Genomic DNA, 12980 nt, shown 5'->3' on the forward strand with positions numbered 1-12980 from the left:
ATTGGAAGCAAGGCGAATATATCTGCTGCCACGGTTCTAAGAACGGCAACCAATTGCCTGTGGGCGGATCAGCTCCATGGTAGGTGCTGGTGTCAAGGACATAGACCACGCAATCGTTATTTCTCCACTACAGAGCACCGCAGATGATTTAGCTTGGACCCGACACGCCGTGGGTGTACCGAATATGCTATAGGATGCTATCTTGATTTGAAGCTTTCGTGACTGCAGGCATCCATTCTCTTTGGTTCTTTCGGTAAAGTCACGTAGGTATAAAATATAATAAATCACGACGTTTCACAAGCAGACGCTTGTGTTGCGCCCGAAAAGTCGTGATTTTTTATTTATTTTATACCTACGTGACTTTATCGAAACAACCAAAGACTATAGGATGCTGTTAACAAAACGGCACTGGGCTGCACAGAAATCTAGCATCCTCCTGTCGTTAAGGTTGAGCTGATCTGACCCAGTTTTACTAATTGTCACATGTTTCCCCAGTGACGTTGCCTTCACATTGTACGACTGAATCACTGCCACACGCGTATAACCCTGGCGGGCTACTTGTCTGTAGTGGTATAAAAGTACGTTGACATTTGCTTGCAACTTTACTGACTGCACTTTTGGCAAGAACAACAAATAGAGCATTGTTGAGTGTGAGTAGTTTTGACATATTAAGTGTTTATGCACCCACAACGGTCACAACCAACTCTTTTTTTTTAATCTCTCGGCGAATGGGGGGAGAGGGGGGGGGAGAGGGGGGGGTCACCTACTAGGGCGAGGCCCCACGCCGGATGAGGCTTCCTGCTCGCTCGTTCGGGGTGACGGGCAGCGCCCCGATGCGGCACGAGTGACCGCACACCTCGCTACGTAGAATAACTGTAACGATTTCACTTCGTGAAAACAATAGTACCGGCTGTTATCCACAGCAGTGGAACAACGCGAACGTCGGGAAATAACGCCTCACTCGGGACCCAGAAGTCGTTCACCTACTGGCTTTGATATTCCTCCTCCTCCTCGACGACGACTGCTGGTGGAACCATCAACCGCATTGGGACATCAACAGGCCGATGCTCACATCTTCTTCATGGATAAAAAAAAAATAATAAAGACACAAGCCAAGGTGCGGCTGTGGCCACGCAACCCAAACTATGGACGACATTGCAAACCACTGGAGTTTGCGCTCCTTCAACAGAGATGGAAATAGCAAAGCTACACGAGCTCTAATGACACGTGAAGCCCTCTTCGTCGTGGTTAGCAGGCCTCGACAACGGCATTTAGCGCCTGAACATACTGCTGCTGCTGCTGCCATCATGCGCAAGAATGGAATTGCAGCGTTCAGCCTCGTTAGAACTCATGAGTACAAAATTAGCTTCAACTGCTGGATGACCAGGGAGATAACAGCTGATTCTTAAATCTATCTGTACGGATGTGTGGTTGTTCTCCCCTCAGAGGAGAGGGTTTTCTGTGGACACTTTCCGGATTCGTGCCGCGTGCCAACCCCCCATGGAAATGGCCAAACAGCTCCAATGCAGCGCATTACTTTCAAAACTCGAGGGCAATCCTGGATAAATATAGAGGACAGCACTGTATATACACATGTCTTTTAATTATTTGAGGAGCCTGCATCGGGATGTTTGGCCAATTCCACAAATGAGTGCAGTGCACATTTAAGTTGTTGGCATACGAGTTATTGAATTATAAAGTTTATTCTTCTTCTTCGTGTCTAATATCCAACATATGAAACTTATGGCGGGACCCCGGGGTCCCGAATAAACGGAAGTCAAAATCGTAATGAATGTATTTATTTTTGGCGACTCCGTCCCACCGCGCACATCAACGCCGCGACCCGCCTGGCGCGGATCATTCTGTTGTCATGTCCAAGCGCAGCAGCGAGGACAATAGCGCAGAAGAAACAAAACTTTGATGAGCGCATCGTGTAGAGCTCGTCGTGAGGAATACATTGCCTTATCGTTCGCCTTCAACAGACATAAAATGACGTCTCGCCATAAGGATCCCGCTAGAAGGTTCACATTTCGTATCTCCCCAATATTCTGCACAGGCCATCGCTTCTGGTTTTGGCATTTCCAAATCTTGAGGGAGTGCAATGTGGAGCTGCGGTGCATCTCAGGAGATGACCCATGTTTTGTTTCTCCTGAAATGCACATTGTTCGGTTGAGCAAAAACCCCCATGATTTCATGAGAGAGTTGCATCTGCCGAAACCCACTCTCAGTCTGTTGAGGCTCCGCCACGTGAGCCACGTGAGCCACGTGGAGTTAGGAGCCAGATGCGAGCTCCTCACTGGGGAGGAGGATTACTCGCAGGCTCCGTGAAGCGGCTTCGTCACTTGAGTCAGTTTAGTCACTTGAATTAGCCCACGTGACGCGATTACAATACGGCCACGTGTTCTCCGCGCACGTAAAGTTGTATTGTTTGGACAAAACGATAATCGAATCGGATATGAATAACTGCTTACATAATAAGAATAATGATACAAGTGCTAGCCATGTATCGAATACTGGACAGCTGTGAAAAAGAGCTTCATAGCTCATCGGATTCCTCCTCCAGTCTAAATAAACATTCTGATTTCTTTTTTATAATGCCTTGGGATAGTAATGTTGTCGCTGTATTAATCTTCGTTTGTCTTCAGAAAGGCCATTCCACCTAAACGTATAATCAACTCGGGCGTGGTATTAACGGCTTAAGCGTTGGTTGCATGACGCGGATCATTTTCATTAAACACTCCAAGAAAATGTGACGTTTGATGACACAACTGTTTGTTTAAGGCGTGAGGCTGCGACTGTTTATTTAGACGTGGTAATTGCTGTACACACACACACACTTGGGATGGAACCGTGGGGCAAGTGGTTAGCGCACCTGCCCTATAAACCTGGTTCTCCTGAGTTCGATTCCCGCTCACGACTCTGACATCAGTGGCGAGTGACATCTGAACCGCTACCGAACCAACCCGCACTGACCAGAGTGGTTACAGATGATCAGTAGAACTTAATCACCGACGCGGTGTGGGGAGGAAGGCACTGGATTTCTCATTAGTTACCGCCGATTATTATAACACACTACGCACACACACGCGCGCCTCGGGTACAAACCCGTTGTGTGTGGTGGAGTAATCGAGCACTCAGCGAATCATCAAGAGTTTGTGATATTGGGTTATGGATAATCGACCCTGTGACAGTGCCGAGGATGCGTACACAGGAATAGGCTGTGATGTCTGCTTAAAAATCATCTGTTCTATAATTAGAAGTTTGAAGGTAATCAGGTTACGCGATATGAGGCTACGGATAATCGACTCTGTAAATTGTGGATTCCGGATAAACGGGAGCGCGTGATCAGGTGACGGATAATTTGGGACTGCGACCATGGGCCAGTCAGTCGTGGCTCCCGCGTGGGTGACAACGCTGTTGATGTCGAAGCCGGTTACCTTGGAAATGCGATAGGGAGGTAAATATTTTGGAGTTCAAGACTTGGCCAGATTACGAGGAATGCATGAGCTCGCGCGTGTGTGTGTGTGTTCGCGTGCGGAGCGCTGATGCAGTGGTTCACACACCGCGCTCGCGATCATGGCAACCTGGGCTTTGTTCCCACCCGTGAGTAGGCAACATCAGTAGCTTCTAGATTTGAAGCTTTCATGACTGCAAGGATTCATTTTTTCGGTAAAGTCACGTAGGTAAAAAATTAAAATTAATAAAAGTAAAATAAAAATTACATTATTTTATATAAAATAAAATTATTTTATTTTTATTTTACTTTTATTAATTTTAACTTTTTTACCTACGTGACTTTACCGAAAAAATTAATCCTTGCAGTCACGAAAGCTTCAAATCTAGAAAAATTCATAAAAGTAAAATTAAAATAAAATTATTTTATTTTTATTTTACTTTTATTAATTGTAACTTTTTTACCTACGTGACTTTACCGAAAAAAACCTAAGAATATAAACATCAGTAGCATGTGCCATCTAAACCTTGCCAAATGGCACTTGATTATTGGGACTCATCTCGATCGACTCAGCCTAATTTGCGTGCCTGATTCGGTAATGATCGAGCGGCAAATTAGGCAGGACCTGCGACATGGTTGCCACCAGTACCGGATTGCCCCAGTAGCAAAAGTAGCGACATATATTCCACGGGCCCCGCACTTTCAAGGGCCCCGCGCTAAATGCTTTCAAGCTATCAATTCCGGTTTTAGTGATTCTGCACTTGCTCTATTACTATAGTACTATACTGCCTTCAACTTTTATGAACGACTGGGTGTTTAACGTTAGCGATTGTAGTAGTATATGGCTGTATAGCAAATGAAAAAATGCAATTACTTTACTATGCGGGTAAAAAGAATTAGTATTTTCATATTTACGTGTTTTTTTTCATTTAGGACCCCTTTATAACATATGCTACAGGTCCTGCACTAGCTTAATTCGGGACTGGTGGCCACACCCCCATATCACTGGTGCACCTCGTGAGGTGCTCATTAACAGGATGTACTGCCTTTAATAGGTGCTCGCTAACAGCACTTTTCCCCCAGTCGTCTGTTTAGGCTATACGGGGAATCTTTGTCTTAAATTTCGATTTAAAGCTTTCGTGACTGCAGGGATTCATATTATTGTATCTTTCAGTAAAGTCACGTAGAAGGACGCTGTCTTTCCGACAGCTCTGTTCTTCACCTGAGGACGGCTGCTTGTGTTGTGGCCGAAACGTCGTGAGAATTTTATTATGTTTTATTTATTATTATTTTATTATTTCCCTTCTACGTGACTTTACCGAAAGATCCAAGAATATGAATATTTGTCTTGGGGTGTATTGCAGCGGTTAGTGCACTGCGCAACAAACCCGGTCCTGAACCTCCCCTAGGTCGACTTAGCCTCAAATGAGTACCTGTTGCAGTGTGTAAACATCGTCACTAGGGAGAAAAAAAGGCGACTGAGTGTGGCACTGGTGCTCGCTAACAGCACTTTCCCGAACAGTGTTTCTAGGCTATACGTGTGATCTTTGTCTTTGGGTGTTTGTGTGTGTGTGTCTGTGTACGTGCATATGTGTCAGATACCACGCATGTTTAAAAAATTCCACAACTACAAAAATGCTCCGTGTAACCATAGCAGGCAAGATGCGTTTAGGCAACTGAAAGCAACAGCAGCTGTTACACTGAAGTCGAACGGCTTCGCTTGACGGCCCAGAGGTGTGTTTTAAGGGTATTTTAGGTGTGCAGGGTAAACCCAGGTGAGGGGCTGTCGGAGTCAGGGTTCAATTCAACAAACATAAAACAAATCCCCTGCAGGACATTCGACATCACCAACTTACAATAAGAAAGAAATACATATTGTATTCTTGGTTCTTTCGGTAAAGTCACCGAGAAGGGAAACAATAAAATAATAAAAATATAAAATAATAAAATTCTCACGACGTTTCGATTGCAACACAAACAATCTACGTGACTTTACCGAAAGAATCAAGAATATGAATCGCTGCAGTCACGAAAGCTTTAAATCAAAATGTATATTGTGTTGATGTTTCTGGCTGTTGCCAACGATGAGTCGTTATACCAAGCGATGCATTTGAATGACGGAGAAAAAAAAACATTGATCAACTTATAGTAATAGGTTTTAACCCTTTCAACTGGTACAAAAACTGACACCTTTATACAAGGCATCATGTTTGCATTTTGACTGCTTGTGTTGTGGTTATTGCAAACATGATGCTTTGTATAAAGGTGTCAGTTTTTGTACCAGTTGAAAGGGTAAAAACCTATTACTGTATTTTGCCACTGGTAAAGGAGATGTCTCATATTGATCAACTTACTAAAGAAGGCTACAAACAAATGGGCTTTTGGATGAATATCGGCAAAATGAAAGTTGCGTACGACACACGTTTGTCAGACAACGGGATGTATCCGTGACATGCGCGTAGCTGGTAACACATCAACGTGTGCACTGGTGGAGCCGTTGATAGGGGACAGGGATCAAGGTGGTTTGAATAAAAGAGGCAGAGACGAGTGCAGGCAAATCGGAAGAGTGCTTTGGGAAAACTTCAGGTTCATAATGGAAATGAACCTGGCGATGAGAACGCATCGCTTGGTGATGCTGCTGCGTTGGAAGTGGCGCACGGGGCAATTCGAAAATAGGGAGGCCCCAGAAGTAGAGAAAGAGTGCCACGTGGTCGTGCCAGCTGCCTTCCGCCTCGTATATCAGTCCCTCCAGAAAAACGCGATTATGCGATCGCATGATTCCATGCAAAATCAGCCAAAGTCCGCATATTTATGCGGGGGGCGCGTTTTTTCAAATACGCCGCACTTTCGCCGCATAAATTGCAGATTTCCGCGCGCAAAATATGCGGGCTTGCATGATTTCATAATCCCCGCATTTTCGTTGCAAAAAGTCACATATATCTTAGCAGAAAGTTGAAAAATGTTGCGTTTACTTCACACAAGCGCAGCCATTTCCCCTGTTGCCATGGGAACGTTATGAAGTGACGTCACTCATTACGCGACATCATTGAAAAGCTGCAAACCCCGCGATGCCAATGAAACCATGATGAAGCCCGCACATCTTTCTCATTTGCCAACAAACATAAGCGCAAAAGACCGTGCAAAGCAGTTTCCCAGTGTGTTACATGACAGTGGGGGCAAATTATTTTGCACTCCGTGCAACTGCGTGTTGGACCACAGGCGGAAGTCGACGCTGGACAGTCACTTTGCAACCGACAAACATTCGAGGATGGTTAAAGCAGCAGCGGAATCAGCCAAGATGAAGCAGCTCACCTACACCGAGGCGTCAACTTCCAAAACAGTTGCTAGGGCTGAAAGAATCAAGGTCAGTAGCCTATTAGATTAAAGCTTGTAAAATTATGAAAAGGCTGATAGTTAAATTGAAACAGAGAGAGGTGTGTGTGAATGAGATTTCCAAGTATGTTGTGTGTGAATGTAAGTTAACGTTAGGGTTAGATAGACTAACAGTAGTGTAATTTCCCATGCAAGATGATTGATTTTGGCATGAAAGAATTATGTTTTATTTGCAGAAACACTACTGTTCTGTGAAAGGCTTACTGTAAATGATTCAGTTTTATACAGCAGTTTCTGTAGGTTACACAGAAGATGTCTGTTTTGTATAGCTACCTCTGTAAAACAGGAAGCACACATTTTATTTTTTAATATTTTATCTATTCATTTTTACAGAAGTTGTAGCATATTCATTTTGTAAAGCTACAGAACTAGTTCGACTCAATGTTTTGTAAGTTTGAGCCATCTGTTTGTTAAGGTCTAAAATAAAACTAGATGAGAACTTAAATATTCCCAGCACTTTCTGTGATGTAGTATGCTTGCTTATCATAGGAAGTAATAAGAAATTACTCTTTACATTAAAGTAGTAGCCTAGTGAATAGGGTGTTGGGGGAATAACTTTTTTTTCTCTTTTTCATCAAACCGCAGTTTTTGCAAGTTCAGGCAGTTTTTGCAAGTTCCCGCAATTTTTGCAAGTTCCCGCAATTTAATCGCATAAAATTGCATAAATATCCCGCATATTCCATCGCATTTTTTAAGAAAACGTGCCGCATAATCAACGATTTTTGCCCGCAACAATCACCAAAAAACTCCGCGTTTTTCTGGAGGGACTGGTATATGATTCCTCCTCGCGCCTCCGAGCCGTTTCCCTCTCTCCCTTGACGAGAGCGAGTTGTTACTGTGTTATCATTGCAATGCCGGTTGGAGTGTTACTTTATTTAGATCGTACTTCATGACTGAATTCCCCCAAAACGTTCATCCTCTCCGCCCTCCATTTCAATGTGCACTAACACATTGCGATGTGTTAGTGCACATTGATAGGGGACAGGGATCAAGGCGATGTGTACTAACACACTCTCCGGCACGTGGGCCCCACACGTTCAAAGATCCCCCCCCCCCCCATAGCCTTCACAGCCTCTTGGGGTAAAGTGTCGTGAACGATGTAGTGGATGGCACGTGGGACCCACACGTTCAAAGATCCCCCCCCCATAGCCTTCACAGCCTCTTGGGGTAAAGTGTCGTGAACGATGTAGTGGATGGCCAGCAGCATGCTCGGCGGCCTTTGTTTTCCTAGTGGCGATGCTTAAACACCAGGTACTTGTTTGAGGCTGAGTCGACCTAGGTGAGGCCCAGGACCAATTCAAATAAATGTCGCTGGTCTTGTCCGTGAGCAGGATTATATCTCTGGTCGCTGGGTTCGTAGCGCAGCATGCCAGCCACTGCACTGCAGCTCCCAACACGACGCTACCCACGCGTACACCTACGCACGCACACACACTATATCGTAATGTGAAACCAAGTGCTCTCTAAATCACGTGGAATATTTTTTGAAATCATCACGCGCGTGTAGTGTATAACAACCTCTTCTTCTTGGTTCTTTCGGTAAAGTCACGTAGAAGGGAAATAAAATAATAATAAAAAGAAAACATAATAAAATACAATTTTATTATGTTTTATTTTTCTTAATTGTATTTTATTATTAGTTTTTTATTATGTTTTTATTATGTTTTCTTTTTATTATTTTATTATTTCCCTTCTACGTGACTTTACCGAAAGAACTAAGAAGATGAATCCCTGCAGTCACGAAAGCTTTAAATCGAAATATAACAACCTCATTTGTGTTTTAAGGTAGAATACTGGAAAAGAGGGGACAGGCGGACAGACCGTGCTGGTTCAAGCGGACTGGAGTTATGTCGACACTGAACTTGTGGACAGCGGACAATAATACTATTGACCACACGACTCAAACTGTTTACAAAGGTACACGGGTTTCAGCGGACACTGTCGCTCGAAGGGATGATGACCGATGGTCAATAATGATGATGGAGTGACAGCCAAGGAATTGAACGTGTCGGAGAGTACGCCTGTCGAGGAGATGGAGCAATGAAATCAGCTCGTGCACAGGTGTTCGGTGGATTGTTACAACCCAGGGACACGGTAGAAGAAAATAAATATTAAATGCATCTCACCACTGTAATCAGATAACTATATCATTGAATTGGACAATGTACTAAACGTGAGTGGTAAAATATTTTAAAAAACAGGACAAGTTATCTGAAATCGCTGAGTATGCTGAAGAAAAGGCCAGGTATGTAAAGGGCTGAAAATTCTAAACAAAACATAGAACACACAGAACTCTAAAGAACCAACAGAAGTCGTGCACAATAAGTTATCTTGAGAGACGTGACTGGCAGAAAACACAGTGTTTGCAAATATCTTGGGCGACTATTAAAGGACATTGGATTGAAATGGAGCCTAGAATGGGTTGGAACATACTGTTTTAAACATACTGATGTGCCTGAAAAATAACTTTCAATCAGTGCATATTACATGCCATATGGATCAGATATACTGTAGGCCCTCTTACAAGGAACATGGTAGAAAAAACTGAAAAGTCTGCGATGATGGAAGTATGGAGAAGTGCATGCTGGGAATAGCAGTGAGAGACAAAATTAGGAACGCTTGGACCATAAAACAAGCACAAATTAGAAACATGTTGATGTCATGTGAGAGACATGTTTGGGAAATACAGTGGACACACCACGAGAAGGGTGGACGAGCCTAGAGTTGGAATGTCAGCCATAAGCGGGAGCATGGGCCAGCGAGAGGGATGACCGCCGTGGAGACGGAGCGACGAGGCCATCTCTAAGCACAGCACCGCGCGACGAATGCGCGAAGGCGTTTATCCAGCACTGGGTAGAAAAAAGTTCAATATACATTCAGAGGAAACGCCCATTGGTGGAAGAGCTAAACTCCGCCAAGCGATTGAACCTTCTCAGAATATCAGGAGAAACGTAAATTTTTGTTATTGTCTCCGTAACAAAACAAATACATACAAAGCCAACTTTATTAAAGTCTGGACTGCCTTGCTCATAACCATCCAGGCATAGTAAGCCTAACAATAAAACTGTGGCCTTAAAAGCAAATATATAATAGGCGACGGTTCAGGCACTTACCCTTCTTCGTAGCATTACATGAATGTGTTGAGTTTTTTTTTGTGCACCACTGCCAGTGCAGTATCACCAAAACATGTGCCGAAGACAACAATATCCTGTGGTGCAATTCTTGGGTGATTCGTGTAAAAATCTACGGGCAAAAAAGCGTGCATATGCATGTATTATGTAACCCTTAACAATACGCGTTTGTCCTTGGAAGTATTTCAGTCGCCACATCATCATCGTGGCAGTCGTGGTCGAGGTGGCCTCCACCACTCCCCCATAACGAGACCACGGGGCTCGGATAGCGCCTCTGCCGGGGAGGGAGCGCCTTTGCTGGCAGGGCTGGGACACTGAAGCGGGTATTTTATAGCGCTGCTATATTTCTCCAGATTTTGTAAAAAAAATATTTTTTTTCAAGAAACAATTATTTTATAAAAAATAGAAAAAAATATATATAGGGTTAGCACTAAAAGAAAAAAGAAAACTCGTTATACTTTGTTCATATTAGGTCATCTTTACGAGGCGTCGTTGTGCTCCCACCCGCTACGGATGAACCGGCGGACCGATTATCCCAAGGCATAAGCGAATTCAAACTTAGTTGGACAGTTTTCAAAAAGATATATTTTTAAATACTTGTTTCTTGTTAAACAGGGTTGGACTAGGCTTGGGGCCACCAGTCATTCACACAGTCAGACGATCCGAGGGTATCGCATACGCCTTGGCGTCAGTCGGCAAATTATTTAAATTGTAGGCACGCCACTCACGATGGCCAGGACGCGCGCATCCCATTCCCGATGGTCACAATTTGGGATCTCTATTTGAGTCAACAATCAATGTTGCTCTGTCTTGTTGTTACATTCTCGGCTGTACCGCTTCTCAGTTTCGTTGTGACTCGGTTGTAGTTTTTTTTAAAGCTCCACTCCTCCCCCTATTAATGTCTAAATGTGACCGTATAAGAATTCAAATATAACCTTTTGCACATATCATGATTCTTAGTTGTACAATTCGACACCATATTATCGTGGGCGTAAACTTATATATTGCTTAATCGATGTGTACTTATAGAAAGACAAGTCAGATTTCTTGGACACGTAATGAGAAAGCAAGAGAGTGAGTATATAAATTGTGTTTTTACCAGGAACATTAGAGGTGCACACAAGAATCCGGTGAATTAAGTGGCAAGGAATATAAACAATTGGATGCAACCCTGAGCATCTAATGCAACGTTATGAAGTAATCACATGGACATAGCTAAATGGAAGGAAGCTCATGACCGCTGATGTCTTTGAGAAAGGACACGGCTCACACATAGAGAGAGAGAATGGGATGCCTCGTTCGTCCGCCGCTGTTATCTCTTTAAGTGCGGGCCGAGCATGGGACGACCCCAACTTGCAGACTTCCAGACCTGTCTCATCACGGGGCGATCGGCCTGCCTGTTCGCCGGGCAAGCCCAAGGCCTTTGCGTCGAACTTTATTCAAAATACTTCACATCGTACCCAAACTCGTGTTGTAACATTCGTGATGTTTTAGACAAACGCCGCACGTGTATTCGTGCTCTGCGGGAGGCGTGTCGCGCTGTCACACGGGGCATCCGAGAGAGAGGGATGGGATCCCTAATGGCAGGGTACGGACTTGGCTCGGGGCGAAACGTAGGCGGGAGCGTTTAGCGAGCGCTGAAGTCGCGTATTGTGTGCAGAGACAGGCGCGAGACGGGCGAGGGACGTGGGGGTGAAGGCATGCGCGATGGAGAAGAGATAAACTCGCATTTTCACGGTGACACTGTCACTTGAGTCCATTCAAACGAGAGATTGCTCTGGAATAAAACCATCACTCGTGTCACCTGACTCTGCAAAACAGCCTTCGTCGCTGTCGTTGTTACCATCGGCAGCAACAGTAGCAGCGTCTGAAATACAACAAATATTTATTGGAGACCTGATAAAAAAAATTACCTAAGATTATATTTAGTCGTGATACAAGTTTTAAACGTCACTTGGATTAATTCTTTTTTAGACGGCAATGTTTACTTATTGCGAATTAAAAAAGAAAAAGATTGAATTTACTTTAATTCACCATATGAAACTCGTTGAGCCAAGAGTGCAGATTGACACGGGCATGGTGATTTGAAACGTCGAACCATGGTGTAAATGTGAGGAATGAGTTCGGATTGGTAAATGAGTGCCTGTCGACGCATGCCGTCGCTGAAATTCACGACAGTTGGGGGACATCGCTTGGAATGAATATCTGCGGATTCTGTTGCCAACACCTACGCGACTTGCGAGATGTTAACTACCTCGCCGGGTCTCCAGGAGGTTATGGGTTTGATCTCGACCCTGATGCTTATATATTTCTAGCTTGCATGTTCTCCCCGTGGTCGCATTGATTTTTCTCAGGCTCCCCCGGGTTTTCCCTCATACATTTAGAAACATGCATTTATATTATTTGGCCGATATAAATTTCCACATGATAAGCCACGTCGCTTCTGAAAAAGGGCAATGTAGCTCAGTGGGCCTTACCTGGTAAAATCTGATTTAAAATAATTAATACAAAAAACTGACGTTTTCGTTCACTGTGTATCCACAATGGTAACAGTTTTGATATTTTAGATTTTATTAATTCACATTTCTGACGGATGACACATTGCAACAATAAACACACTACCCCGCGTTATGGTTCGTAGCGTCGTTATTTACAGATTTTATTTTTGGGATTTTATTGCAATGATTGACATTTTCATAAAGTTAATTCACGAGGGGTGGGAAACGAGAAGGGGGGGGGGAAGGTATTTATATATTTTGACGATGTTATTATTAAAAATCCTCATCGTGAAACACTGTGTGTTTAACAGACATACAATCTGCAGTGGACTAAGGCTGTGGCCAGGGAGAGCGACTCGTGTACTTTACACAGCGTGGTCTTAGTTTGCTTTAACTATAAACCCAACAAACTGAAACTTTTTTAATGTAATACCCCGGTTTACGTCAGCGATGCGTTCCTGAAAGATGCGATGACGTATATCGAAACGACGCAAATCAACGCAA

Source organism: Lampetra planeri, chromosome 5 (assembly GCF_965212315.1).
Source record: "Lampetra planeri chromosome 5, kcLamPlan1.2.h2, whole genome shotgun sequence".
NCBI lineage: Eukaryota > Metazoa > Chordata > Hyperoartia > Petromyzontiformes > Petromyzontidae > Lampetra > Lampetra planeri.